Genomic DNA, 27,422 nt, shown 5'->3' with positions numbered 1-27,422 from the left:
ACAGAAGTCTTGGGACTAGGGGTGGGCGATATGGCTCTAAAATAATAACACGATATTTCAGGGTATTTTTGCGATAACGATATACTTGCCGATATAGGAAAACTAAAATATGAGGAATATATAATATATAATATAATAGGAACATAGCATAATAATATAACAGTATAATCATAATGTGGCAAAAAAATAATATAGCATTAAATAATATAATGCAGCAAATAATATTGCAGAATATTTAGTGCATGCATAAAAACTGCAAACTAAAACAATTATACAATAAATACACTTAAAGCTTCACAGTAAATAATAGACTACTTTTAAGACAGAACATCTTTATTACAACGATATGGATTTTTAATATCATGATATTTCTGTGTCACGATATATTGTATACGATATAATATTGCCCACCCCTACTTGGGACCAGGAAATAAATGCACCTTCCAGCAAGACAATGACCCTAAACATACAGCCAGAGCAACAGAGAAATAGTTTAGATCAAGGAATGTTTATGTGTTAGAATTGCCCAGTCAAAGTCCTTACCAAAATCAAAGCATTGAGAATCTGCTGTACACAGACGCTCTCCATCCAACCTGGCTGAGCTTAAGCTATTCTGTAAAGAAGAATATTGCAATAAATCTCAGTCTCTACATGCGCAAAGCTGGTAGAGACATATCTCAAAAGACTTGCAGCTGTAATTTCACTGAAAAATGGCTCTATAAAGTATTGATTTAAGGGGGTTGAATACAAATGCACTTTACATGTTTTACTTCACAATTACTTGCTACTTTGTGTCTAGTATGTAAAATCCAAATAAAATGATAAAATAATAAAGTTTGCCGATGTAACAACAAGGGTGTAAAGTTCCAGGGGTATGAATACTTTTGCGATGCGTAAAGTGGGTAAGGCCATCTCAAATGGAAGCGACAATCTAATGTGGGATTTATCATAACTGTCGTAACCAATTTAGCTTGAGCTCGAGTCACAACAGATGAATCCAGTTCATGACAGAAACACTGGAACTGTATTTTTGGCTCGCCAAAACTTTTCTTAACATTTTATGGTTGGTTTTATCTTGGCTTAGAAAGCATTTTAGGAATTGAAATTGAAATTGTAGCATCCTTCATGTAGGTATACACATTATTGATAATGCACACTTTACTTCAACCCAAATAGATCTGTTTTCCAGCACTCTGTGGTAAATCTCTTAGATCTTCAGCATCACGTCTCCTGACTGGTCGTGATTAATGGTGGATTTGCTGTTGGCCAAACTCATGTCAGCTCTCTGCAGAAGCCAACTCAGCTGTGAAGGCTGGCACCGCCGGGCTGACAGAAGCCTGCCGGAGGGAAACCAGCTAAATTTGTTTTGTGTTTTCTCTTCCTTTTCATTCTGGCTTGTCGCTTGGATCCTGCCCAGGAACCAGGCTTGGGCTCTGAAATTCCTGAGGTCGGAGACTCAGTCAGGACACGTTTACCATCCTGAGCTCTTGTTTTCTTTACCGGATTGATTTGCCTTCAAGACCCTTCTCTGATCCATCCATCATATTCTATCATAGTTACATCAGGTTCTTAACAGACCAGTGCTTGGGTTTACCAGAGCTGCCCTCATTAAGAGTCTTATTAAAGGCTTTGAGGACATTTGGGGCAGAAGAAGATTGAAGAAGATAGCTGTATTACCTGTCACTAAAATACAGTTTTAGTCTAAAGTAGATAGATAGATAGATAGATAGATAGATAGATAGATAGATAGATAGATAGATAGATAGATAGATAGATAGATAGATAGATAGATAGATCTCTGGCTAATAGATGATCACAAGCCATCAAACCAAACTGAACTGCTTGTTTTTTTGAAAAAAGTATCCAAAAGCAGTGTGCAAGACTGGTGGAGGAGAACATGCCAAGATGTATAAAAACTGTGATTAAAAACCAGGGTTATTCCACCAGATATTGATTTTTGAGCTCTTAATTTTTTTTTTTTATATGAACATGTTTTCTTTGCATTATTTGAGATTTGAAAGTTCTGCATCTTTTTTTGTTTTGTTATTTCAGTCATTTCTCATTTTCTGCAAATTAATGCTCTAAATGACAATATTTTCATTTGCAATTTGGGAGAAATTTTGTCTGTAGTTCATAGAATATAAAACAATGTTCATTTTACTCAAACATAAACCTATAAATAGCAAAATCAGAGAAACTGATTCAGAAACTGAAGTGGCCTCTTATTTTTTTCAGAGCTGTATATTTAATAGCCATTAATTAAAGCCTTAATTGAATAGATAAATCTATTTTTTTATATATTTATCAAATTTAGGGAAGGAAAATGACTGTTTAGACTGATTAAATCATATGCAAAGTTATACTGGATGGGTGGAGTTTGGGTTGTTGAATGCATCGTGCCCGATGTTCCAAACATGTGTCTCAAATGCATCTCAGTCAGTGTTATGAAATGGTGTGAGTGATGGGATTTGTATCTGTGTTAAATGTGTTTTGGGTGTGTTTACGCTTTCATTATTATATGACTTTGCCTTGTCCAGATATAATCCAGATGAAGTGATCAGGTGTAAACAGGGTTTTTGTTCTATTGTTGCCAAATCCTTCTATTGAGTCTTCCAACATCCTGCTGTCATATTGATTTGTCTGTATAAAGGAGATGAAACAGAGCTGTTGGAGTTGTTCTGTTTTCCTGTTTGTAACTGTCATCTGTTTCAGTGAGTTTATCTAAGCACACAGTTACGCTGATTGCATCATTGTATCTTGGCTGCAATGTGTCATTAAACTGCATCTACATTACATCACCTGTCCGGATGCACACACACACACACACACACACACACACACATACACACACACACACACACACACACACACAGAAACACACAGCTATCTTAAACTGAGGACAGGGTGGAATGACTGATTGTCGTTTCCATTGCCAAACAATTACGTCTGCGCTGGATGAGATTATGTCATTCTCAGGTCATTACTGTAGCGTTTCCTGCATGCCTGAGCAGAGAGCTGTTTAGAGTGATCAGCTCTGAAAGGGACAAAGAGAAGGGATTCTGACTGCTTTTATGTTTATAACCATGTTTTCATTCACTCTAAAAAACAGAGGTACGATATGAGTACTTTTTTGTACTCAGAGGTACACTCTTCATAATTGTACCCTTAAAAGTACAATATTGGTCTTTACAGGGTCAGATTTGTTCCCTCTGAAGTACAAAGTAATTCCTAACAGCAATAAATACAGATTTGTACCATTTAACCTGCAGCCAAAGGGTACATTCAGTATTCTGTATCACTGTACTAACAAACAATATATATTTTAATTGCACATTTTTTATTTGAAAGCCAGACAATTTTCGATCATCAAGTTTTTGATCCAAATTTAGTTGATGATAATGTTTATAATTTTTATAATCTTTACTGGCACAAAAACCATGGGTACAAAAAAGGACTTTCACTGAAAGATACTTTTTTGTACCTCATTATAAGGTACAGTCCCAGCGACAAGCTTTGTACCCTTTTAAGTACAAATCTGTACTCACTTTTCTTAGTGTGTTGGATAGTTTGAAAATAACTGCAGAACACAAACTAATACTGAGATAAAAGCCCATCGTGGAATCAGTGGCACACATTTACAGTACCTGTTCAACGTCTGAACACACTTTGACTTCAGTTTCTGCATTTAGAATAATATTCATTTATTTACTGATTTACTTCCTGGTGTTGTCATGTGCAGTGTCATGTGATTGGGAACAGGTGTGATGTCTAAAGCTGTGTCACAATTCAGGGGCTGCATCCTTCAAAGGGCACTGTGGGTAGGCTGCGATGGCAGTACTGAAATGGGACAGTCTACCCTCTGGAGTATTTCCTGTTTCCTGTTTGAGATTCTACCCGCCACAATCGAAGTCAGAGCTGAGAAATGATGGAGCCAGTGATTTTGATTCTATTTTTGCTTCAAACCACTTTATAAATTATTAAAGTCCAGGTTAATTAACTGTGCAGTTAATGTGAACAGGTGGAACTGAACATAAACAAATACAAGGGCATTGGAAATTAAGTTAAAAAAAAGAGTACAAATGTATATTTATTACCTTTAAAGCATATCAGACTGAAAACTACATTAAACTGTCTGATAAGCACAAACTTAATATGTTAAAAATAGATAAACATAAACACAATAGATAAACATCAGTACATAATAGATAAACTTGAATTTATAAAATTGTTTACCAATACTGTTTATTGTATCTGTGTTGAATGTATTTTGAGTATGTTTACATCAAAAAGTAGATCAAACTTATTTTATTATACAATATTGATAGTAGCACTATAATTAACTTACAGTTTATTCATAATATTTGTTTTTTGTAAGTATTAGGTACAGTGTTGCCAACTCCTCAGTAAGGAAAGTAGCTATTGGCTGTCCTAAAAGTCGCTAGAAGTCGCTAAATGACGTCATCGCATAATTTGCATAATACATGTTTTTGAAGCTGTAAAGGATTAGGGTTGTGGGAGAGAAAAAAGTAAGTAAAAAACACAATAAATATGTTAGAAATGTTACAAATGAACAACTTCTGTTGTTTTTTTAAATAGGACGTCACTTTTTTTACATTAACTTCATTTTTACGTGAATTATGTAACCCCATAGAAAAAATGGGTTAATAAATATTCAAATAAATAACATCTAAATGTTTCATGCGCAACTTGAAATACTTCTCTTTAAAAAATCTGAAATATACATATTAAAAAAGATTGTTATCCAGAGAGAAAAAATAAGCTCATGATTTATGTATTATTTTTCTGTAATTAAAAAATTGCACCGATATCCAGTAATATAAAACCATTTCATTGGAGTTGAAGCTCATTGGTTAACCCAGACAGAGCTAGCATCCTATTGGAGCAGGAAGGCTTGATCCCGCCTTTCTTCTAGAAGTAAGTGGAAAACTAGAGGAGAAACAGCCAGAACAAAATGGTGGTGTGGAGCTTAGGAGATAGTTGGATAGCTGGGGAAAAAAATACAGCCTAAACCCTAAATTATATGGTGTTCATGGTGCTTTCCAGCAGCAGAGGTCCAAAACTGATAATTGTGAGGATTATTTGATCCTTTTCTGTTTAATTTGGTGAGTAAAAGTTTTAAGTTTAATTGTTAATTAGCCACACATGATGTGCTTAAGCAGTGTTACTACTCTAGTTTGATTCACTTTGAGTTTACAACTGTTTACTGAAAATAGTGTTTAAATATTGTGTCTAAATCCATATTTGCCTTAAAAGTTTATGAAACATTATACAAATAATCATCATATAGCTCAATATGAGGATAATGTGAGTTTTGTTAGCTGTAGTTTTGGCTTTGTCTCATTTGTGGAGTAATAGCACCACCTGCTGGACGTTTTAGAGAGAGTTATCTCCACAACAAGAAATATAGTTGTAATTCAAACTGTGTTTTGCTATTATTGGATTGTGAGCTTGTTTTTATTTTATTTTTATTATTTTTGGAAGGTTTAAGTATTATTTTTGAGCAAGGAGTAAGAATCAAAACATACAATTCATGGTGTATAAGGTTCAAGTTGTTTTAAGCACTGACTTACTCATGAACTATATTAGAGAAACAATTAAAAATCAATATAAAATAGCTGGTTAAAACAGTGGTTGATTTGTTAAAAAAGATAAGATGATGTGTTATTTTGTACTTTATATACTATATGAAGTATATTTGTTAAGTGTAACTACACAGTTAAATGAACTGTAAATAATCATAGCCCTGTCAATATACAGGCTAGGTTTTTGAGAGACCCTGAAAGTACCAGGATCCTGGATTCTCTCCCTTCTGGGGAGATGGCGAGCCACCCAAATTCAGTTCCTGACCAAAGTGCCACACCTTTGAGGAAGACAAGCTGTTGATTTCACTGTTGCAAACGCTGATGTTTGTGGTAGGAACGGATTCACCTACAACATTGTTTTTTTTTTTTCATCTTTTCCTGGATTTCATCAGAGGGGTAGGACCTCGCCTTAATGTCCATTCTCCATTTCTTTTATTTGTTACTTTGAAGGTGCACCCAACAATGGACATTGACATTTACTAGACATTTTCTATATACTTTGAATGCCGGCTTATTTGTTATTTGTTGTTGTTTAATTTAAATACATTTCAATCTCATACCATATCTGTGGCTCTTGTAACTCATTTGGTCCATTTATTTCAACTCCTCTATCCGAACCTAGACTCTGGTCCACCCTAGCTCACTTAAGTGATCCCGTCAACTAGCAAGTTGGGCTACAATTACATAAATTAGTTTTTTGCCATGTTCTTAAATGTTATTAGAAGAGCAGCCGGAACTGTTATTCTATGTTTAGTTAGTTTGTTTTATTTTAATTTTTTTACATTTTCATAAGTTTTCTTTATTTTTAAACATATCATAGACAAATTGTTCAATGGTTCAATAGATATTTAGCTTTTTATAAAGACACATTAATATTAATACTTCTGCTCTGTAAATACATAGCGGGGTCAGTCAGCGGCGGCTATGGGCACGCGAGATTCATTTACAATGTGTTCGTGGAGCGGTGTGTGTGTGTGTGCTATGAGTGTGAGAGAGTGTGGGTCTGCACTGTGAGTGGTGCGGGGCGGGGCTCACGGCAGCGCCCGCTGCAGCGCGGAGGACAGTAAGAGCGTGTGTTCTTCTCAGAGTCGCCAAAAGTCTCCAATAACACCATAAAAACTGGCTAGATTTGTCGCTAGTCGCTAGAGGGTCTGAAAAGTCGCTAAATATAGCGACAAAGTCGCTAAGTTGGCAACACTGATTAGGTAAGCATTACTAAATACATTTAAGGCAAATACTTACTTTAAGTTATTTAAATAAATAAAGGCTCTCAATGCAGGGGGGTCTTTGCCAGTTGTGTACCTGATGATGCCACATTTATTTATAGCCAGGAGCCTCAAAAGGCATATACAGCACTGGAAAAATAAAGAAAAAAATAAGAGACCACTTAAAAATTATGGGTTTCTTTAATTTTACCTAATTGAAAATCACTGGAATATAATCAAGAGGAAGATGGATCGTCACAAGCCACAAACAAAACAAACTGAACTGCTTGAATTTTTGCACCAGGAGTAAAGGCATAAAGTTATCCAAAAGCAGTGTGTAAGACTGGTGGAGGAGAACATGATGCCAAGATGCATGAAACTGTGATTAAAAACCAGGGTTATTCCACCAGAAATTGATTTCTGAACTCTAAATATAAAATACAGCTTACTCCCTTCTGACACCACCGTTTTGTGTGCTGAAGTCGGCACGCAATGAATCTTGGGATACTGTAGGCTGTGAAGGATGCACCTGGTGGATCCTTCGTTTCTGAGGAAATGTAGGCCGCGTTTGTCGGCCGCATTCGAAGGAGCCTTCGAAATGGGACAGCCTAGTCGCTCCGCTGTGACATAATCAGCCTTTAAATGAGTCCTTCGAAGGATGCAGCCCCTGAATTGGGACACACTTTACGTGTGGTGCATCCTGGGCAATATAGTCTGAAGAAATTTGAAAAGTAGACAAAGCCCAAACCTATTTTAGTACCCATCAATAAAATTGATAATGGAATTATTGTGCAAAACAATTGATATATCGAAACAAACATCAAGTAAATAAACTTACATTTATTACTTTTTTAGGTTGAATTAACTCAAATTTTTAGTAAACATTATTAAATACATTTGAGGCAGCAAATTACTTCAAATTATTTAAATAAATGTAACTTATCCAGGCTCACAGTGCAGGGGGTTCTTTCCCAGTGGTATACCTGATGATGCCACATCCATGTACAGCCTCAGAAAGTCTCAGAAATCCTAATTAGCCTTAATTAGCATAATTAGCCGAACTCATTCTGGGATGGCCCTCCCTCTCCACCTGTTAGTGATTAGAGTTAATGATTTCCAGTCCAGTTCAAAAAGATGTAATTGACTGTCGTCATGTGACTCGTCTGCACATGCTGGCCTCCACACTGCTGGTGGCATCGTCTGATTAGTGAACTAATCAGTAAACTAATGAGAGGGAACTGGAAATGACTGCATTGGGAAGGACGTCAGAACGACAAACCACAGTGACTGAAATAATTGATTTAAGACTTTTAAGTTCAGTTTAAGTCTAGTTAATTAAAGGGAGGACTAAGGAAAACTCTTCATGGTGCCTGAGAGTAGTCCAGGAGATTTATATTATGTTACATTGAATAAGGGAGGTGCTTCAGACATGTTCCACCTCCCAAAAATTAATTAATTGTTAATTTCATAACAATACTAGTATTAAGCAGCAAAAGCCTAATGAGTTTGATAAATGTATTATGCCTTATCTTACATTGAACATCAAGCGATGTGACTATTCTGCATGCACACATTGCGATGATGATATACATAAATATCGTTAGCTTAGTGGAGGAATTTTGGAAGACTGTTATTTGTAGATTTTGTGTAAATTGTTGCGCCACATTGGAGTGTTTTTTGTCTTGGCGCACATTTTTGCCCAGTCTCTTTCGCACGTTGGAGTCATGAACGCTATCCTTAACTGAGGCAAGTGAGGCCTGCAGTTCTCTGGCTCTGGGGTCTTTTTGACCTCTTGGATGAGTCATCGCTGCTCTCTTGGGGTCATTTTGGTTGGCCAGCCACTCCTGGGAAGGTTTACCTCTGTTTCACGTTTTCGCCATTTATGAATAATGGCTCTCGCTGTGGTTTGCTGGAGCCCAAAACTTTAATAATAGCTTTATAACCTTTTCCAGGCTCATTTGTTTTTGTATTTTTTAGATATTAGATATTATGATGTCTACACTGAAAAAATGATGCGTAAATTTTTATAAAAAATGTATACATTTAATTTAATGTAAATTTAAGTAACTTCACCTTGGTTTCAAGACTTAAATGTTACATCGAGTAAATAAGTGAACTGAACATCAGTCAATCCTTTCTTTTAGTAAACTTTACTTCATTTCTGCATACAATATTACCTCATTAAAATTACTTAATTTATATTACTCGAATAATTTATGATAAATAATATATTATAATTCCTGAAATGTAAATATTTTTAGTTAAAACACACACATTACACTGTCTCAACACATGAATGGCACGTAATACATTTTTAGTTTAGTATACTAAACGGAATGTATTACGTGCCATCCATGTGTTGAGACAGTAAGAGTTGGTCTGTTCAGAAAAATAAAGTGTTTTAACTAAAATTACATATAACACTATTGTATAAATCAAGTCATTGTAATTAGGTAATATTGTATGTAGAAATGAAGTAAAGTTTACTAAAGAAAGGATTGACTGAAGTTCAGTTCACTTATTTACTCTATGTAACATTTAAGTCTTGAAACCTAGTTGAAGTTACTTAAATTCATCTGAAATCAAGTTTACTTAAAAAAAAAGGAAATTCAGAAAGTTGCGAAACTTTACGCATTATGTTTTTTATTAGCTTTTGAGTATCTTTTATGTTAATTTGCTTTATAAGGCAGGTCCTGTTTAATTGGTTTCTTGATTCAGAACAGGTGTGGCTAAAGAAATAGGTGTGATAAACCACAGTTTAAAGTTATGTTTTAAAAGGGGGTGCAAAGACTTTTTTACACAGGGTCATGTAGGTTTGGAATTTGTTTTCTCTCTGAATAATGAAAGCCGTTCTTTAGAAACTGCTTTTTGTGTTTACTTGTGTTGTCTTTGAATAATATTTATATTTGTTTGATAATCTGAAACATAGACTGTATATAGCTGGACAGAGCATCGTCTCTCAAAAGTGAAGCCACCACAGGTCGGGCGCCCCCTGCTGTTCGGTTGCAGAAAGCTGTGTAACCCCACCCACATAGGTTTCAATGGCAAAACAGACAACTTTCTATCACATTTTTTTTCTAATATACTGTAATTCTACCTCCATTATTTAAATTATATTGTCTAATTTTTATATCCCCACAGAATTTGTTTTTTAAAAACATTATTTAGCTCTATTCAAAAAGGTGTGGTTATTGTAAAAGGGCTGGTTATGGGCGGGACCAATAACAGACCGTCAGCTCCACTGCGACACGGCGTCCATCCTTTTTTACTGAAACATTTAACAGTGACAAACATTAAAAAAATAAGAAATCATAAAAAGGACAAACACCTTTTCACACCACTATACATGACTTTTAAACTGAAATCTTAGCAAACTCAACTGTAATATTATTGTAAAACACACACCTGTTCACATTGTCTACTTTACCACTCAAGTAGCATTACAACTTATTATATTGCCCTTTTCACAGTGCACTTAAAGCAGGTGAGGTTTCTGTTATTTCAGTAATTAACACCGAGCTCCAAGCACAACATTTCAGTCTGAATGACTGCAGTATGTATTCACTTTGGCTTCGGCTCAGTCTAAATGTTCAGTCATGATGTAATGCTCTTTATAGAGCGGAAAGTAAAAGAGCGGGGCTGTAAATAGCTCTGTATTATTGCTCCTGACCGGCGCGATGGCCCGTCACTGGTGCAGAAACGAAGCTCACCCCCCACATAGACCTGCCTGCCATTGGCCGTGATTTTGTTAGGTCTCTGAAGAGTAACACTGAAGGCTAAAGCTCAGGTCAGGTTTGCCGCAGCGCATGAGGCAAAAGCTTTACAAGTGCTTTTACGAGCCTTTAAAAGGCCGAGTCGGAGCGGTTCTGCTGTTGTCGTGGCCCTTGAATGGCTCCTAACATGACGAGAATGATCCTAACGAGACAGTGAAGGAACTTACCACGAGAACAAAGCCGAGCAGCTCTGGGTTTAACTGGTCTGCAGCCACATGAGCTTTCATTAAGCAAACAGAGCTTTACGGCTCATACAGGGCAGCTGGTATCCATCAGGTTCTGTTTCTCAAAGCTGAGCTGCTCTTTCTGATGAGGAGGTCAGCATGCCTTAAAAACGGTCCACAGTTCAGCAAAATGGAGCCAGCGTTTAATTTTTTTTTAATTTGTGGTTGAATCAGTGTTGAATTATGCATTATTTAATTTTTTTAATTGCAACCCCTCACTTGTTTACATTTGGTAAACTATAGATTGTATAGATTCCCTTTTTACTCTACATTCATAAACAGTATGAAGTGCACCTTAAAAAATAAGAATATCATTGAAAAATAACTTTATTTCAGTAATTCAGTTCAAAATGTGAAACTCATATATTATATACAGTCATATGAAAAAGTTTGGGCACCCTATTAATCTTAATCATTTTTAGTTGTAAATATTTGGGTGTCTGCAACAGCCCTTTCAGTTTGATGTATCTAATAACTGATGGACACAGTAATATTTCAGGATTGAAATGAGGTTTATTGTACTAACAGAAAATGTGCAATATGCATTAAACCAAAATTTGACCGTTGCAAAAGTATGAGCACCCTTATCATTTTATTGATTTGAATACTCCTAACTACTTTTTACTGAATTACTGAAGCACAAAATTGGTTTGGTAACCTCATTGAGCTTTGAACTTCATAGCCAGGTTTATCCAATCATGAGAAAAGGTATTTAAGGTGACCAATTGCAAGTTGTTCTCCTATTTGAATCTCCTCTGAAGAGTGGCATCATGGGCTCATCAAAACAACTCTCAAATGATCTAAAAACAAAGATTGTTCAACATAGTTGTTCAGAGGAAGGATACAAAAAGTTGTCTGAAATATTACTGTGTCCATCAGTTATTAGATATATCAAACTGAAATGGCTGTTGCAAACACCCAAATATTTACAACTAAAAATGATTAAGATTAATAGGGGTGCCCAAACTTTTTCATATGACTGTAATACCTGAGTTTAGTCTGTTGCTATTGGCAGCTTCTTTTCCATTGGCTTTTGTCACAATCTATTTGCATACTGGGTGTGTCCAAAAGTTTCTGACACTCACCATCAGTGTGTAGTGATTCCACCTGGGCTGCCTTAGAAATAAATAAAAATAAAAGTTCCCTTTTAGTTGTAATAACTTGATGTTTTAAGTTATGCTAACATAAGTTTTCATTAACCTTTACTTAACTTTTTTATGGCAACCGGTTTCCTCAATTGTTTATAGTAAATTCAACTCAAAAACTGAGCAAACTGAGTAAGGTATAATAAACTTAAAATAAAAATAAAAAAGATAAACAAAAATAAAAAAGTCAAAATCAACTTCTCCTTAAGTTGTAATAACCTGATGTTTTAAGTTATGCTAACTTAAGTTTTCATTACTCATTAGAGCATAGATCGGGCCCAAAAAATCTGACCCGACCCAGCCCGAGCCCGTGCACGTTCTGCCCGAGCCCTAAACTGGCTGTTTTCGGGCTGTTTGAATGAGCGAGATTTGCGTGTTCTGGTGTATGAACTACTCACAGGTAAAGGTTCTCACATACTGTATCTCCTGTTTCTCTTTTTTCTCCTTGCGCTCATATTCTAATCCCATACATAAGTTTCTCAGTGTTTTCTGTTGTATTTAGCGGTTAGCGTGAGAGCTTTAAACAAGACCTAATGCCAGGAACCACGAGCTGCCGCGCGCTGCCGTTGTTGTGCCGTATCCGACTCCCTGCTGAATCCGACTGCGCAAACAGAATCGGCGCAACACCCCCCGCTGTACAACTCTGGGAGTGAAAACAGCGCTTATAAATAAATTAATCACGAAAATGAGGGTATTTTATCAGTAATTCTAGTTTGTTTTAGTTAGTTTTATAAACACACAATACAGTTCCAGTTAGTTATGTTTTTTCCTTTTAATTACCGTTTTTATTAGATTCAGTTAACACAAATATTTTTTCACTTTCAGTTTTTGTTATTTCGTTAATTTTCGTAAACAAAAATAATTGGTTACTTAGCAACATTGTGATTATCACACCAGAGCTTAATAAAAATATAATTAAAAAACAGATGCCTACATCTCAGACTATTTTCTGGAGCCCGACCCGACCCGGCCCGAGGAATGTGGTGGGAAATCTCGGCCCGACCCAACAAGATTTCGGGTCGGTCCTCGGGTCAGGTCGGGTTCGGGCAGAGAATCTAAGCTCTATAACCCATTAGTTAACTTTTAAGGCAACCGGTTTCCTCTAACTTTTAAAGTAAATTCAACCTATCCGGGCTTACTGTGTACCTTACAGTTTAAACACAAACACTGTGCTGATTAAGCAGTAATAGCAGTGACTACTACTCCGAAGTCCTAGTCATTTCAGTTTCTTTGTAAGGAAAGTTCATGTATTTCATCCTGTCCACTTTAGCTCCACAACATTCATGTGAATCTCAGCACTCTGTTTTGAACATGTCTCTCATCTCAGGACTGTTTTTCTCATTTAATGTGTAAGACACCGCTACAGGCCGGTCATGGACTGACCGCTACTGCTCCACATCATCTACTGACTCACACACACACTGAGCTCAGAGAGGGTCAGGAGGTCAGGAGGCTGACTCCATCTGTTCACACTTCAGGTCTGAGAGTCTCAGTGGAAATAGAGACTGAGCTCTGCTTTCATCTGTGACCCATCACAGCAGTAGAGCTGAGCAATATGATGATATTTTATTATATTGTAATAACTCATGAATGCACTTATTGAATCCTTAGTTCTTTAAACATTTTCTAAAGCTTAAGTATGTCACAATATTCCATACCAGCATCACCGACTGAACTCGCTGTTCTGTTCCTGCAGCTCCACACGACACTTCCCGAATTCTTCCCACCACAACAACGTTTTCTGCAGGAATTTTTCAAAATGGTGACCAGCATAAAATAAGTTTTCATTACTTATTAGTTAACTTTTTTTAAGGCAACCTGTTTCCTCAAACTTTTTAAGGAAATTCAACTTATCCGGGCTTACAGTGTACAATAACAGTGGATCAACACCAGAAGATGACATGTCTCTCCAAACCATCACTGATTGGTGGAAACTTCACACTAGACCTCGAGCAGTTTGGACTGTGTGTCTCTCCACTCTTCCTCCAGACTCTACAAACGAAATGCAAAAACATGAAATAAGATAGGCTAAATACTTTGTCACATTTTAGGGCCAGCAAGTTTTTTTTTGCCAGCAAGTTAATCTTGTGTGTTATCAATAGGTTGACTGGTAAATTAATTTGGCTCTCGTTTGAGTTTCTGGTGAGCTGGAATGTTGTTAGCTTTTTTTGTGAGAATAAAGTTTAAGTGTTTAAGTGAATTTCCTTAACGCAATTGGCAGAGAGGGAACAGAAACTGTGCAATAGGCAGAACTGGCAGATAATAGGGCAAACTCGTTAACTAAGTTAGCTAACTTTTTATTCCAGAGAAGCAGGTTGTTAGCCGGTAAATGCTAGTTTGGAGACTCGGTGTATGGATAAGGACTGTGGATGATATAGATAAGTTAGCTAGCTGTAGCTATCAAGTCTGGAGAAGCAGGATGTTAGCCGGCAAAATAGCTTAAGCTAAATGCTAGCGTGGAGACTTGGTGTGTGAACAAGGACTGGGGATGATATAGCTAAGTTAGCTAGCTGGTAGCTATCTAGTATGAAGAAGCAGGTTGCTAAATAGCTACATAGCTTAATGAAATAAATGCAGAAGTTGTTTAAAGTCTGATAAAAAAAAGAATTAGAATAACTTAAATGTATAGATCTTTATTTTGACTTAATTTTGTTGTATTTATTTAAATATATATATATATATATATATATATATATATATATATATATATATATATATATATATATATATATATATATATATATTCAGATTAAATATTTTGAGTTTATGAAAGGTGAAAAAAAAAGTTAAATTAATGTTGTTGGGTCTAGTTATAATGTGACAATTAATTTTATTTATGTATATATTTATGTATAAATTTCTTCAACAATACTAGCTTGAAAAGCTAGCAGCTGTGTGGACAGAAACACAAGGAGTCAAATCTCTGTTTTTATAAATATGTAGATATGTGTAAATTTAGCCATAGACTGGCATCACACTATTTACAATGTTTATTTCATTTTTTACTTATGAATAGGATTCAGCTGGACCTCTGGTACTAATTCCACATGACCATCAGATATACAAAGCTGGAGCATCATGAGTCAAGACTCAAAGGGATAATGAGATTGAAACATATACATTGATTTCACAGTGCTCTCACATTAGTCCTTTAAGTCATGCTCAGTGAAGCTCTTGAGTAAAATACCTTCTGACAAGTGTCATCCCTGATTATCTGAGATTAAAGGCAGTGATGCTCCTCCATGGCTTTGTTTTCCATGAGGAAATGGCCTGAAATGGTGAATTTGCTTTATGAGGCTATTGTTGGCACTTGGCTGTCCAGATGGCGGGTGTTTCGAGCTTCTCATGTGTGTTAAAGTTGCTGTGAGGGAGGCCGTGTCTAATTTCACCCTGTTCCTCAGTAAAACGCTTATTTTACACTCCACATCCTCAACCTCCTCCTGCGCAGATCTGTTACAGCAATAAAGAGTACTGTACACTCGGCCTCTCAGACACACAGCATTAAATATTACAATTAGACTTTACATTAAGGGTCCATTAATTAACAATAATTATATTATGGCTCAATAATGTTTCAAATCATTGTAAATTAAAATTAGAAAAAAAAGTTAGGACATTATTAAACATTATTTGTAAGTTTTATGAATGTTTTTATAAATGTGTTCATTTGAAGTAATAAAACCATACCAATGCTGCTTAAAATGTAATAAACATTTCCTAACCTTCACAACACATCACAATATGCAGATCAATCAATCAATAATACCCACCCCCTGCTGACATCCAATCATCTGGTCTCACCACTGTCAGAGACTTACTGCTGCCAGTGCAGCTTAGCCAATCATGCTACTTCTAAACCCATACATCACCCTGTGCTTCTCCCGAACTACCCCTCCCATTTTTTAGCCTTTCTCCCTTTTTCAAATTTGAGCTAAGGGTGGAGTCAGTTAACATTTGAAAGTTTAGTTTTCCCTTTAAAGTATGTTTAATTTCACACAAACTTAGATTTAACATTGCGTATAGTCATCTATTCAGCGTATAGCAGTTTAGCTCCACCCATTTGATCTGAATTAATAAGGAGAGTTTTACCCTGGCCTGCATTTAATAAATAGCTTAATGTGAAGCAACCAATCAGAACAGAGATCATCATTTACATACACTGGCAGTTCTAGGGGCAGGGCTACAAGGGCATTGGCCCAGCTGAAATCTGATTTACCCTCTGAATTGCCCCTGTCCTGTCACTCATCTCTGTTCCTTGCCTTAGAGAACTAGTGACTCTAATGACCAAGGTGATTAATGCCTATGTAGGAGAGATTTTTTTATGCTTTGATGTTTTGAAATGACAGTATTTGTGGAAAAGTAAAAAGGAAAAAAAAGTATAAAATTCTGGATTTTCTCACATGCTGTGTGAATTGAGAGTCGTTTGTCTATATACAGTACATTCATTTTGTGCCAAAAAACGTAAGAAACTTAAAAACTTCTAGCTCTGCCACTGTTTATACACTGTACAACAGTCAAAAACAGTCCAAAAGCTAAAAATAGATGTATAATGAAAAATAGTATGTACAAAAAAAATTAGAAAACAATACTTGAAACCAGTGAATACTAAAAACATAGACAGCACATGAAGCCACTATAGAGTATTGCAGCTTTTTAAAGTAAGCTTTAGCATAAATAAATAAAATTAGTGGTGTCATTATTCTGTGATTAACTTTTAAGACACAATGTATAATAGTGGATATTTAAAAATATTTTAAAAAGAATGAATGTAAGCAATGTAAAAAGTAATTATATTTATTTATGTGGTGTCAATTAAAATACTAGTATATACTTGTATGTTTAAAACTTTTTTTTACTTTTTTATGGCGGAAGTTGGGGTCAAACTTAGTGGAGTAATTAATTGCTTTAAAAAAAGAATAAAGCATTACTGATTCCAAATTAATCATGTTTAATTAATGTTTTTATGTTGACAGCTCTAAAGTACAATACAATACTAAAATAATTATTCTTTACAATAACCATATATAAGAGACACTGCCAAGTTACTGTGTTGTAGTTTTCAGCCAGCATGGAGTCACTGTTCTCTCTGTAGCTCTTTTGAGCTATAACACTGTCTTCAAACAGGCAAACATTATATAAAATTTGCCTGAATACCTTGGTAGCCATGGTGGAAAACACTCCACACTGATAGTGAGTTAATTATGCAAGTAAATGATGTCAGATGCCGTCTTTATCCAGACTTATCCAGAGAAAGCCTCTATAAAAATCCAGTATGTCTCTCGTATGAGATGAGCATCACCTTTGAAAACCCTGACAGTCAGTATTGCTTACTCTTCCCTCTGGCTAGTGTCTCACAGCGGGACAGATTTCTGACAGTCCACTGACGTCCCGGCGTTGTTCAGATGCAGTCGTTTGCCCGTGGCCACAGACTCACTTCACCTCATGATTACCTCCATTCACTCCTACAATACACCATGCAGTCTCTAACCTGCAGCACTTTTCCCCTGCCTGTGTTTTTCTTCTGTTTCCACATAATCTGCTTCCCTGGCTCAGACGTGTGTCGACTGGCTCTCCCTCTTTCCATCTTTCCCTAAAAAAACAGATCTCAGCATTGTGCAGGTCTGCAGTGCTGAAAGGCCTGCCAGGCAATTAGGGAGGGATGCTTTCAGCAGGGCTTAAACAGTTAAAACAGAGACATGTTCCATTACAAAGGCTAAAGGTTTTGTTGGACTACAGCTAAAGAGTTAAGTATTTAAATACTGTTCTGTTAAAGAGGATTTTTAACTTTTTTACTTATTTAAAGTGTTATTTTACATTTTAAAGAGAAACTACACTGTGAATTTTAATGGTGTAAGTAAATATAACTTAGGAGAGGCATGGGTAAATGTGGTGCTACTAAGTAAAAGATACAGCAATTAAAATATACTTCAGATAGTGTGAGTTACCAAGTGTGGATTAGCATATGATCTGAATAATTTACCCTATAATAAAAGTGCAAGTTCAACGTGTGTAAAGTGCTCCAGCAGTGCTAGCCGAGGTTAGCAGCAGGGTACAGGCTTATAATACTTACCTCTGAACATCAAAAGAGCTAGCGTGGTTATCGGCTAATGCTAATACTGCTCTAGTAGTGCTAGTCAGCGATAGCAGCAGGCTACAGTCTGATAATACTCACCTCTGAACAGCAAAAGAGCTAGCGTGGTTAGCAGCTAGTGCTAATACTGCTCTAGTAGTGCTAGTCAGCGATAGCAGCAGGCTACAGTCTGATAATACTCACCTCTGAATGGCAAAAGAGCTAGCATGCTCATTAGCTAGCATGGCTAGCTCCAGTCTTGAGTCTTCAGCATGGTGGCTTTACTGCTCCTTACAACACTGACTCATTTAATAACTTACAACCTGTTCATTTAGCTTGTTCCAATTTTCCACTTCAATGAACTTGAAATGAAAGACTGACAGCTTATAAGCACTAGTTGAAATCACAAAACCTAATTTGCTGACATAATATCATAACTTATGGCTCAAATATGTTTTCAGTCCACTAAACACTGCAACAGAGAGCAGAAGTGTATACCCCGCCCACCAAAAAAAGAGACCTGTATGTCCATCACTTGCTCACTCTGTTGCCCAAAAATGTGCGTGAGCCACCCTATATACTGATTTCTGAGAGACTGTACATGATGTGTGGGCATCAGGGAGACACTATTAATATTCGAGAGAATATCTCATGGCAGATGTAAGATCTTTGTCATTTTATTTAATAAAGGCTTTTTAGTCCACCTTAAATCTATTTTTAAAGCTATTTCTACAATGCCATTTGTCCAGCATGTGGTCCCTTATATGGAAAAATCACAGTAGTTATTCCTGCAGGCTGTTTTTGCTGTTCTGCATCAGCATCAGCATTACCTAACAGAGCTAAGACTAGTCATGATGAGGAATGATACTGCTGTCTGCAAGGCCTTGTTCCTTTTCCGTATATACTATTAATTAACCTCTGGTGGATTTAGCTGGACTTTGGCCCTTCCTCCTTCAGGCCCCCGAGGTGTGGACAGTTCCCTCCTTCCATGTTTTCCAGATGAGGAACAGTTAAAGCAAACAGAACGGAAAAGGGCCCGATCTGTTCTGCTGGGCCAAGCCGTGTTGCTTCTTCAAGGCTTCTCCAGCGAGACCAGTTTGAATGTTGGAGGAGATGAACTGTAAGAAAATAAATTATTGTAACATATTTCTGCCACAGAGCCTAAAGGAAGTTTGGAAACAACTGAAAGATTTGAATACAGATATGATTTTCAATGTTAATAATTAGCCATTTTTATTCGTATAAGTATTAGTTAGAGCTGGGTGATTAATCGATGTTATCGATTAAATCGAATTTACAGTTAAGGACGATGTGTTTTCATGAAAATCGATTTTCTCTGAGTTTTAATTTCCATCACTGACGCTCCCCTGAGCTTAGCCCCGCCCCTCTCTCCCTCCCTCACGCGCACGCGTCTCCCTCTTTGTAAAAAGCTATTTAACAATTTGTCTATAATAGGTTTGAAAATAAAGAAAACTCAAGAAAGCTAAAAAAAAATAAAATAAATAAATAACAAAATAAAAAAAAACTGCTCTTATAATAACATTTAACAACACGGCAACAAACTGATTTACGTAATTTACGTAAAAATAAAGTTATTTTGAGACGTAACTGCCTATTTAAAAAGCAACAGAAGTTGTTCATTTGTTGGAGTTCATTTGTATCATTTCTAACATATTTAGAGTGTTTTTACTCACATTTTTCTCTCTCAAATTTTTAATCCTTTACAGCTTCAAAAACATGTATTATGCAAATTAGGCGATGACATCATTTAGCGACTTCTAGCGAGACTTTTAGGAGATTTTGGTATGGGAAAAAAATCGATTTAAATTGAAAAATCTAAAAGTTTTTTTTTGGGCCATATCGCCCATCTCTAGTATTAGTATTAGTATTAGTATAAGTACAACCCATAGTCTATGAAACTTTAAATGGCTTAAGCCTACTAGAATTGTCTCTTTTTACATTTAATTTAACAATATCTCACTCATAACTCACAAAAACAGGCAGAGACAGTGTATCACAAAAGTGTGTACATCCCTCACATTTCTGCAGATATTTAAATATATCTTTTCATAGTACAACACTGACAAAATGACACTTTGTTACAACAAAAAGTAGTCTGTGTGCATCTTATATAACAGTATAAAATGTATTCTTCCCTCAAAATAACTCAATATAATATACAGCCATTATCTCTTAACCACCAGCAACAAAAGTGAGTACACTCATATGAGACCACACCCCTAAATGTCCAAATTGACCACTGCTTGTCATTTTCCCTCCAAAATGTCATGTGATTCGTTAGTGTTACTAGGTCTCAGATGTGCATAGGGAGCAGGTGTGTTCAATTTTGTAGTACAGCTCTCACACTCTCTTATACTGGTCACTGAATGTTCCAACATGGCACCTCATGGCAAAGAACTCTCTAAGGATCTTAAAAGACGAATTGTTGTGCTACACAAAGATGGCCAAGGCTACAAGAAGATTGCCAATACCCTGAAACTGAGCTGTAGCACAGCGGCCAGGATCATCCAGCGTTTTAAAAAAAACAGCAGGGTCCACTTTAGAACAGACCTCGCGTTGGTTGTCCAAAGAAGCTGAGTGCACATGCTCAGCGTCACATCCACATCCGCACTGTAAAGGTGGAGTTCAGCCTGTCAGTGCTCAGACCATACACTACACACCACATCAAATTAGTCTGCATGACTGTCACCCCAGAAAAGAGCCTCTTCTGAAGTCTGTACAAAAGAAAGCCAGTGAAAACTTTGCTGAAGACATGTCAACAAAGGTAATGGATTACTGGAACTGTCCAGTACTGGTACTGTCCTATGGTCTGAAGAGGCCAAGATTAATTCATGCAGATGGTCTTAAGCATGTGTGGCAACAATCAGGTGAGGAGTATAAAGATACCTGTAAGTGTATCAGGCCTACAGTCAAGCTTGGTGGTGGGAATACCATGATCTGGGACTGCATGGGTGCAGCAGGTGTTGGGTAGATACTGTACATTTCATTGAGGGACACATGAACTCCAATATGTACTGTAAAATACTGAAGCAGAGCATGATCCTCTTCCTCTGGACACTGGGTTGCAGGGCAGTGTTCCAACATGATAATGACCCCAAACACACCTCTAAGACAAGCACTGCTTTATTGAAGAGGCTGGGGGTAAAGGTAATGGACTGGTCAAGCTTGTCCCCAGACCTAAACCCAAAATAACAACTTTTCATTGTGTCAAAATGTCATTTTGTCAGTGTTGTCTCATGAAAAGATATACTTAAACATCTGCAGAAATGTGAGGGGTGTATTCACTTTTGTAATACACTGTATATACAGGGGTTGGACAATAAAACTGAAACACCTGGTTTTAGACCACAATAATTTATTGTGGTGACGGACAGTTCTGGTGGAAACAGGAGAGTTGAGGTGCACATTGAATTCTGCGTGATTTGATCAGCCGTGGTTTTATGTTGTTTTGGATACAATCCTGGTTAGCACCCGAACATCCCTTTCAGACAGCTTCCTCTTACAGCGTCCACAGTTAATCCTGTTGGATGTGGGTGGTCCTTCTTGGTGGTATGCTGACATTACCCTGGATACCGTGGCTCTTGATACATCACAAAGACTTGCTGTCTTGGTCACAGATGCTCCAGTAAGACGTGCACCAACAATTTGTCCTCTTTTGAACTCTGGTATGTCACCCATAATGTTGTGGCCATTTCAATATTTTGAGCAAAACTGTGCTCTTACCCTGCTAATTGAACCTTCACACTCTGCTCTTACTGGTGCAATGTGCAATTAATGTAGATTGGCCACCAGGCTGCTCCAATTTAGCCATGAAACCTCACACACTAAAATGTTAAGTGTTTCAGGTTCATCGTCCAACCCCTGCAAATACAGTATATTGTCCAAGGTAAATCACATGCATATTTAAATGTAAAGTAGAAACAATAGTTCTAAGGCTTCATCACCAGTTTATTTTTTTTTCTTGTGTGATTGTTCTGCACATCCAGTCAGGCAGGTGGAAGCCTTTAATCATTTAGCTCTTACAGTTATCCACCTTCTATCTGATCAGCTGATCGTAATGGTGAAGGATAATGGCTGTATCTGCTGTTCCAGGCCCATTACAGTAATATGATCTTAAGTAGGGAGGCCACAGCGACAGGTCACTTCCCCTGATTCTACAGCTGGAGCAGGTCCAGATGAAGAGGCCCGGGGCAGAAATTAAACAGCTCAGAGTTCCTGTTTCTTAGCGCTGAAAGTATCCTCTTCTGTAGGGATGGAGAGAACGCATTAATGTAATGGTTGGATGGACCTAATTTACGTAATTGTGCCCTTACCCCAAATGTAGCGCAGCACTCAACACATGCTTGGTTTCACAATTTCTGCTTTGATTGTGCGCTGTGCCTATGAGGCCTCACCTTAAACCCATAAGTTGTTTGAACTCAAATTAATTAAGCGTGTTTTACAGAAAGTTGGATATTTCTAAACATTAGTCAAGTCAAGTAAAGTCAAGTAGTTTTATTGTCAATACTGCTTTTGTACAGGACATACAGAGAATTGAAATTATGCTACTCTCCTTCCCAATTTTACAGCAGGTACAGATAATAGATATGATAAAAGAAAGAATGGGAGACACTATGTGTACAATACAGCAGGGACACAAATAGACATACATGAGACAAAAACAAGGAAACAAGACACAATAAACATAAGTAAGATGAAAGACAATAGTGCAATATTGATGGTGATTGAGATGGAATGACAGTATAAATAGAACCCGTATAACAGTAGTGCAAATATGGTATATAGCTTAAGGCTGCTAAAGTGAATGAGTGCGTAAAGTACGTAAAGTAAAGTACAGTAAAGTACTCAACTATTTTGAGTTAGCTGAACATTTGTGGACACATATACATTTAAACTGAGATCTTTGAACCAAATATAATAACTGAGTTTAGTCTGTTGCTATAGACAGCTTCTTTTCCATTGGCCTCTGGCTCAATCTATTTGTAAACTGGGTGTGTCCCCCATTTTCTGTCCCCCATTTTCTGACTCTCATTTGTTATGATTAACAGCTTGGTCTCTGTGTTGTAGGCTGTAAGAACAAGCATCATTTTCTGAGCTGCAGTAACTCTGTGTGGCTGTGCTCTCAGTACTGTTCACTCTATAGCTAATGTATGTGAATGAATGATTTTGAGACTACTAATGTAAGCTTGTTTTGTCTACTGCATCCTGTTAAAAGTCTCATCAACTTAACTTGTCATGTCATTGTTTATTTTTATTTTTTTAGTAGTGTCCCTTTAATTAAGAAAAACTACAGTCTGCTTCTGTTGAGTGAGAATGTAATCATTGCAATAATCTTAAATACGTAAGATTGATTGTGCAATAGGTACATTAACGTTGAGTGTCAAATCCTTGTGGTTTGTCTGTTGAACTTGAAGATGAACTTTTGTTCAACTCCATACAGTATTATAAATGACCAGTTTCTGACACTCACCATCAGTGTGTAGTCATTCACCCAGCCTACATTAGGTAGATTTGTAGCTCTTGTTTCATGGTTAATGACCTGTCCTTAAACTTGTAGGTTGTACAGTCAAACTGAACTTTTCTCTCTGTGGGCTGTGATGTGTAGGGTGACCAAACGTCCTTATTTCCCGGGACATGTCCGTATTTCACGTCCTGTCCCGGGCATCCCGTTTTTTTTTTCAGAAAGTGAGGAAATGTTCTGTTTTTTAAATTACCTTCATTGGACCAGAGAGCAGTAGACAGCGTGACTGTCAGCGTGGTGCCCTCCCTCCCCCCCTTCCGGTGCAGTCTCACAGTAAGAGCACAACACACAACGCTCCACCCCTCTTTCTGTGTGGAGTTGGCACGTTCTCCCCGTGTCTGCGTGGGTTTCCTGCGGGTTCTCCGGTTTCCTCCCACAGTCCAATGACGGCATGTTCAGACTAATTGGAACTTGATTGAAATTGCCCCTTAGGTGTGAGTGTGTGAGTGAATGTATCTGTCTGTCTGTGTCTGTCTGCCCTGCGATGGATTGGCGGCCTGTCCAGGGTGTATCCTGCCTTCCGCCCGATACCTGCTGGGATAGTTTCCAGCCCCCCCCCCCCCCCTCCCCTCCACGACCCTTAATGGACAAAGTGGTTGACGATGAGTAATGAGTAAATACAAATCTATTTTATTCACCTTATTCACCAGTTGTAAAATGTCTAAAGAACTGTTTAAAACTATTGATTAAACAGAGAAGCATCAGTTAAATTAACTTACCATTTAGACATGACCAAAGGTTTTAAGTCTAATTACCCCAAGTTTTAGTAAGCATTCATCAAAATTTGAGACGACGAAAATCTTAAATGATTTAAGTAAATTTACCTTATTTAATTCATCCTGAATAACACTGGAATAATGGGAACATTTGTTCTATTTATTGAGAATTTTGCTTTTAATAGCAAAAGAAAATAATCACAGCTTCCTGGCTACAGTAAAGCCCTGGGGACCAGTCCATAAAAATGACTGAAATGGCGCACTCAAAAGTTAGGGGCTTGAAAGTGCTTTTAGGCAGTGTAATCCTGATGAGTAAAACTCACACATTTCTCATTGGCTCCTGGCATCGGCTATTTACATACTAAGTATGTTTGCCTCTTACACTCACCATAACCATGAAGTCATTTCGTCCAGACTACCATTCCTTGGGTTTGGAAGTTATGTAGCTACAGTCTATCCCTCCTGCCCTGGCTCTAAACCCATACATGACCCAGTGCCCCAGCCACCTTCCTCACTTTTTAGTTTTTAGTTGTTTTTTTTTCAAACTTGAGCTGAGAGTGAAGTCAACAAAATCAGGGGGTTTAGATCCCCTTTAGCTGAATTGTTCTAAAAATATGAAATATGTTTTGTTTTAGCTTTTTTTTATGATTATGGAAGTATTTGCTAAATACCTTTGAGAATATACGTATGTATATTTTGTGTAAAGCTGTCAAAACTAATTTCTAGTAAATAAAATGTTGTTTGAGCCAACTGTTGATTAATTATTGACTATTTGACTAGGTTAAATTGAGTCAATATTTTTTTTTTCAGTTTATCTTCTGACCTTCTTTAGGATATTAATGATATCATGCCTTATCTTAGCTGCATTTAAGATAAGGAGAGAACTTTCGTCAGCTAGTTAAAGCAGTCAGTTTGAAATGACTTCATATCATTCTTCTTCTCTTTAGACCAGAACATACAGGTGCTGAAAAGCTTCATATTAATGAAGTATAAAGTAAATACAGAGAAACTGCAGCTGTGACCTAAGACATGAGGAATAGAGTTAAAAGAGTTAGCTGTTAGTGTTTCTGCAGCGCACTGTAACCGTGTCTGACAGCTCGGCTCAAGAGGGAATTAGCTCTCAGAACATCAATCAGTCCACAAACTCTTCATGCACTGCAGTCATGCAGAAATATGACACTGTATGATCTGATGTTCATGCTCTACGTATTAAGTCGAGGGATTCGTTATTATCTTTTACGGCTTCATTGTTTTATTAATTTAATCGGTTTATTCTGGCAGTAAGGGATTAGCTGTAGCCTGTAATCAAAACCACTTAGGTTCTTAGATGTTTTGTGAAGTTATTTGAATGATGTCAGATTTACAGTGCTGTTCTACATAGTTACGGATGGTTCTGCCGGCTGCTTTTACACAGAAAGTCTGTTCTTTACGTGCTCTGCTGGATGTGTGTCTGTAGTAATAGTCTGTAATTTTCTTTGTGATTGTAGCAACATTTTTAACTGTTTAACTGGCACACTGCTGCTGCTGCAGCTCAGCCAATCAGCTCTCCCTCCTGCTCTGCCTCTAAACCCATACATCACCCATACATGCCCCTCACAAACTACACCTATCCTTTTTTTAATCTTTTTTTAAATTTAGTCTTCACTTATTAGTCTTCACTTGCTATATGAACAGTGTTGTACGGTAATGAAATATCACTACCATTTTCTTAAAAATATTAGGAGAGTTTTTCCACATAAAAACCTCTGGCAAATTTAACAGAGCAACTGAGTAAATGTTACTCACAATTCTTGGTGGATTTATTTAAAATTTCTTTAGTAAAAGTTACTTTGTATCTCAGTAGATCTTGCTTAAAGAGCCACTAAACACTAAACCATATTTTTATAAATTATATTAATTAGTTCATTAATAGCTGAACTGTGTTTGTTTAAAGGAATGAAACCATACCAGTCTTGCTTAAAAAAAATTATAAACATTTCCTAACCTTTAAAAAACGCTTTTATTCTGGTAATTTCAGCATCTGTAGCGCCCCCTCAGGTTCAACTGTGCTATAGGCGAGGATGATGAGTCTGTGTACTTTGGTACACAGACACATCACAATATATATGCAGATCAGTCAATAAATAATACGGCCCCCCTGCTGACATTCAACTATCTGCATCTGCACCGCTATCAGAGGCACACTCAACTAAACTCTTACCTCAGACTTGGTGATTTGGTGTTTGGGCAGTTTTGAATTGAAGCCCCAGAGTCAGCTTTATACCATAAAATCTGATGCTCTATATCATAAAATCTGACCTCTTATTTAAGGTCTCTGTAAAACACAGAATCAACCGGAGATCCGATTCAAACCTATAGTTACTTACACAAGATAGCTATCGTTAACTAGCTCAAACTGAGTAAACAGAGGTGTAAGCTCCTCCTAAGCTAATGAGTGAGTGTCGGCTCTGCTGCAGCCCGGGTTTAGCTATGCCTGTGGGAGGTCCCGAGCCAAGGTGGGCGAGGCCATAAACTCACAGCTTGACACGACACAGAGCTTTTCCTGTTGGCTAATTTTTTTTAACATTAAAGTGAGAGCAAAATTGTTGTTCAAATGTATTGAGTGAATTTTGTACTTTGTCTGTAATCGGACAATTGGGACGGTGCTGACATCTAGTCTTTAAACAAACATGTAAAATAAGTGGGTGGAGTTTAATGAAATCTCTGTGGAGTTGGGCAGCAAGTTATTTTATTTGGGTTAACACTGAATTATCTTCTTTTTTTTTAAGTCCAACACTGAGCACCATTTAAATTAAAATAGAGATATTTAATTTAAATCAACTTCCCCTGGCAACCTTACTGTAATCTGAAGCTCATAAACTATGATTAGCTCTTTAGCTTTCATGTTTTGCCTATAAAATCAATCTGTACAGAACAAGTTTGTACTAGCTGTGTGTTATACTGTTTGAATCTGTTTTGTTCACCTGACTATGACTTTGAATAAAAAAATAACTCACTACCCAAACAAACTGAGAGTTAATTCTTTCTATAAATGTTTTGAGTAGATTCTGTACTTTGAATTTTTGGTCTGTAATTGGGTAACTGGTATGTAAAATAAGTTGGTGGAGTTTTATTACATCTCTGTGTGGAGTTGAGCAGTAAGTT

The 27,422-nt window shown here is 37.0% G+C and overlaps 1 protein-coding gene and 1 long non-coding RNA gene across 2 annotated transcripts in view; both read left to right on the top strand.

The window, feature by feature from the left end:
• The window catches only part of si:ch211-196i2.1 (collagen alpha-1(I) chain), a 205,912-nt gene that overhangs the window by 25,038 nt on the left and 153,452 nt on the right, over positions 1-27,422 (top strand). The window lies entirely within an intron of this gene.
• Positions 4,918-6,167, top strand: LOC125782435 (uncharacterized). The gene is made up of 2 exons (XR_007425114.1): positions 4,918-5,123; positions 5,779-6,167. It is a non-coding gene; the product is annotated as an uncharacterized LOC125782435 (long non-coding RNA).

Source organism: Astyanax mexicanus, chromosome 17 (genome assembly GCF_023375975.1).
Source record: "Astyanax mexicanus isolate ESR-SI-001 chromosome 17, AstMex3_surface, whole genome shotgun sequence".
NCBI lineage: Eukaryota > Metazoa > Chordata > Actinopteri > Characiformes > Acestrorhamphidae > Astyanax > Astyanax mexicanus.
This window is presented reverse-complemented; position numbering and strand designations above follow the sequence as displayed.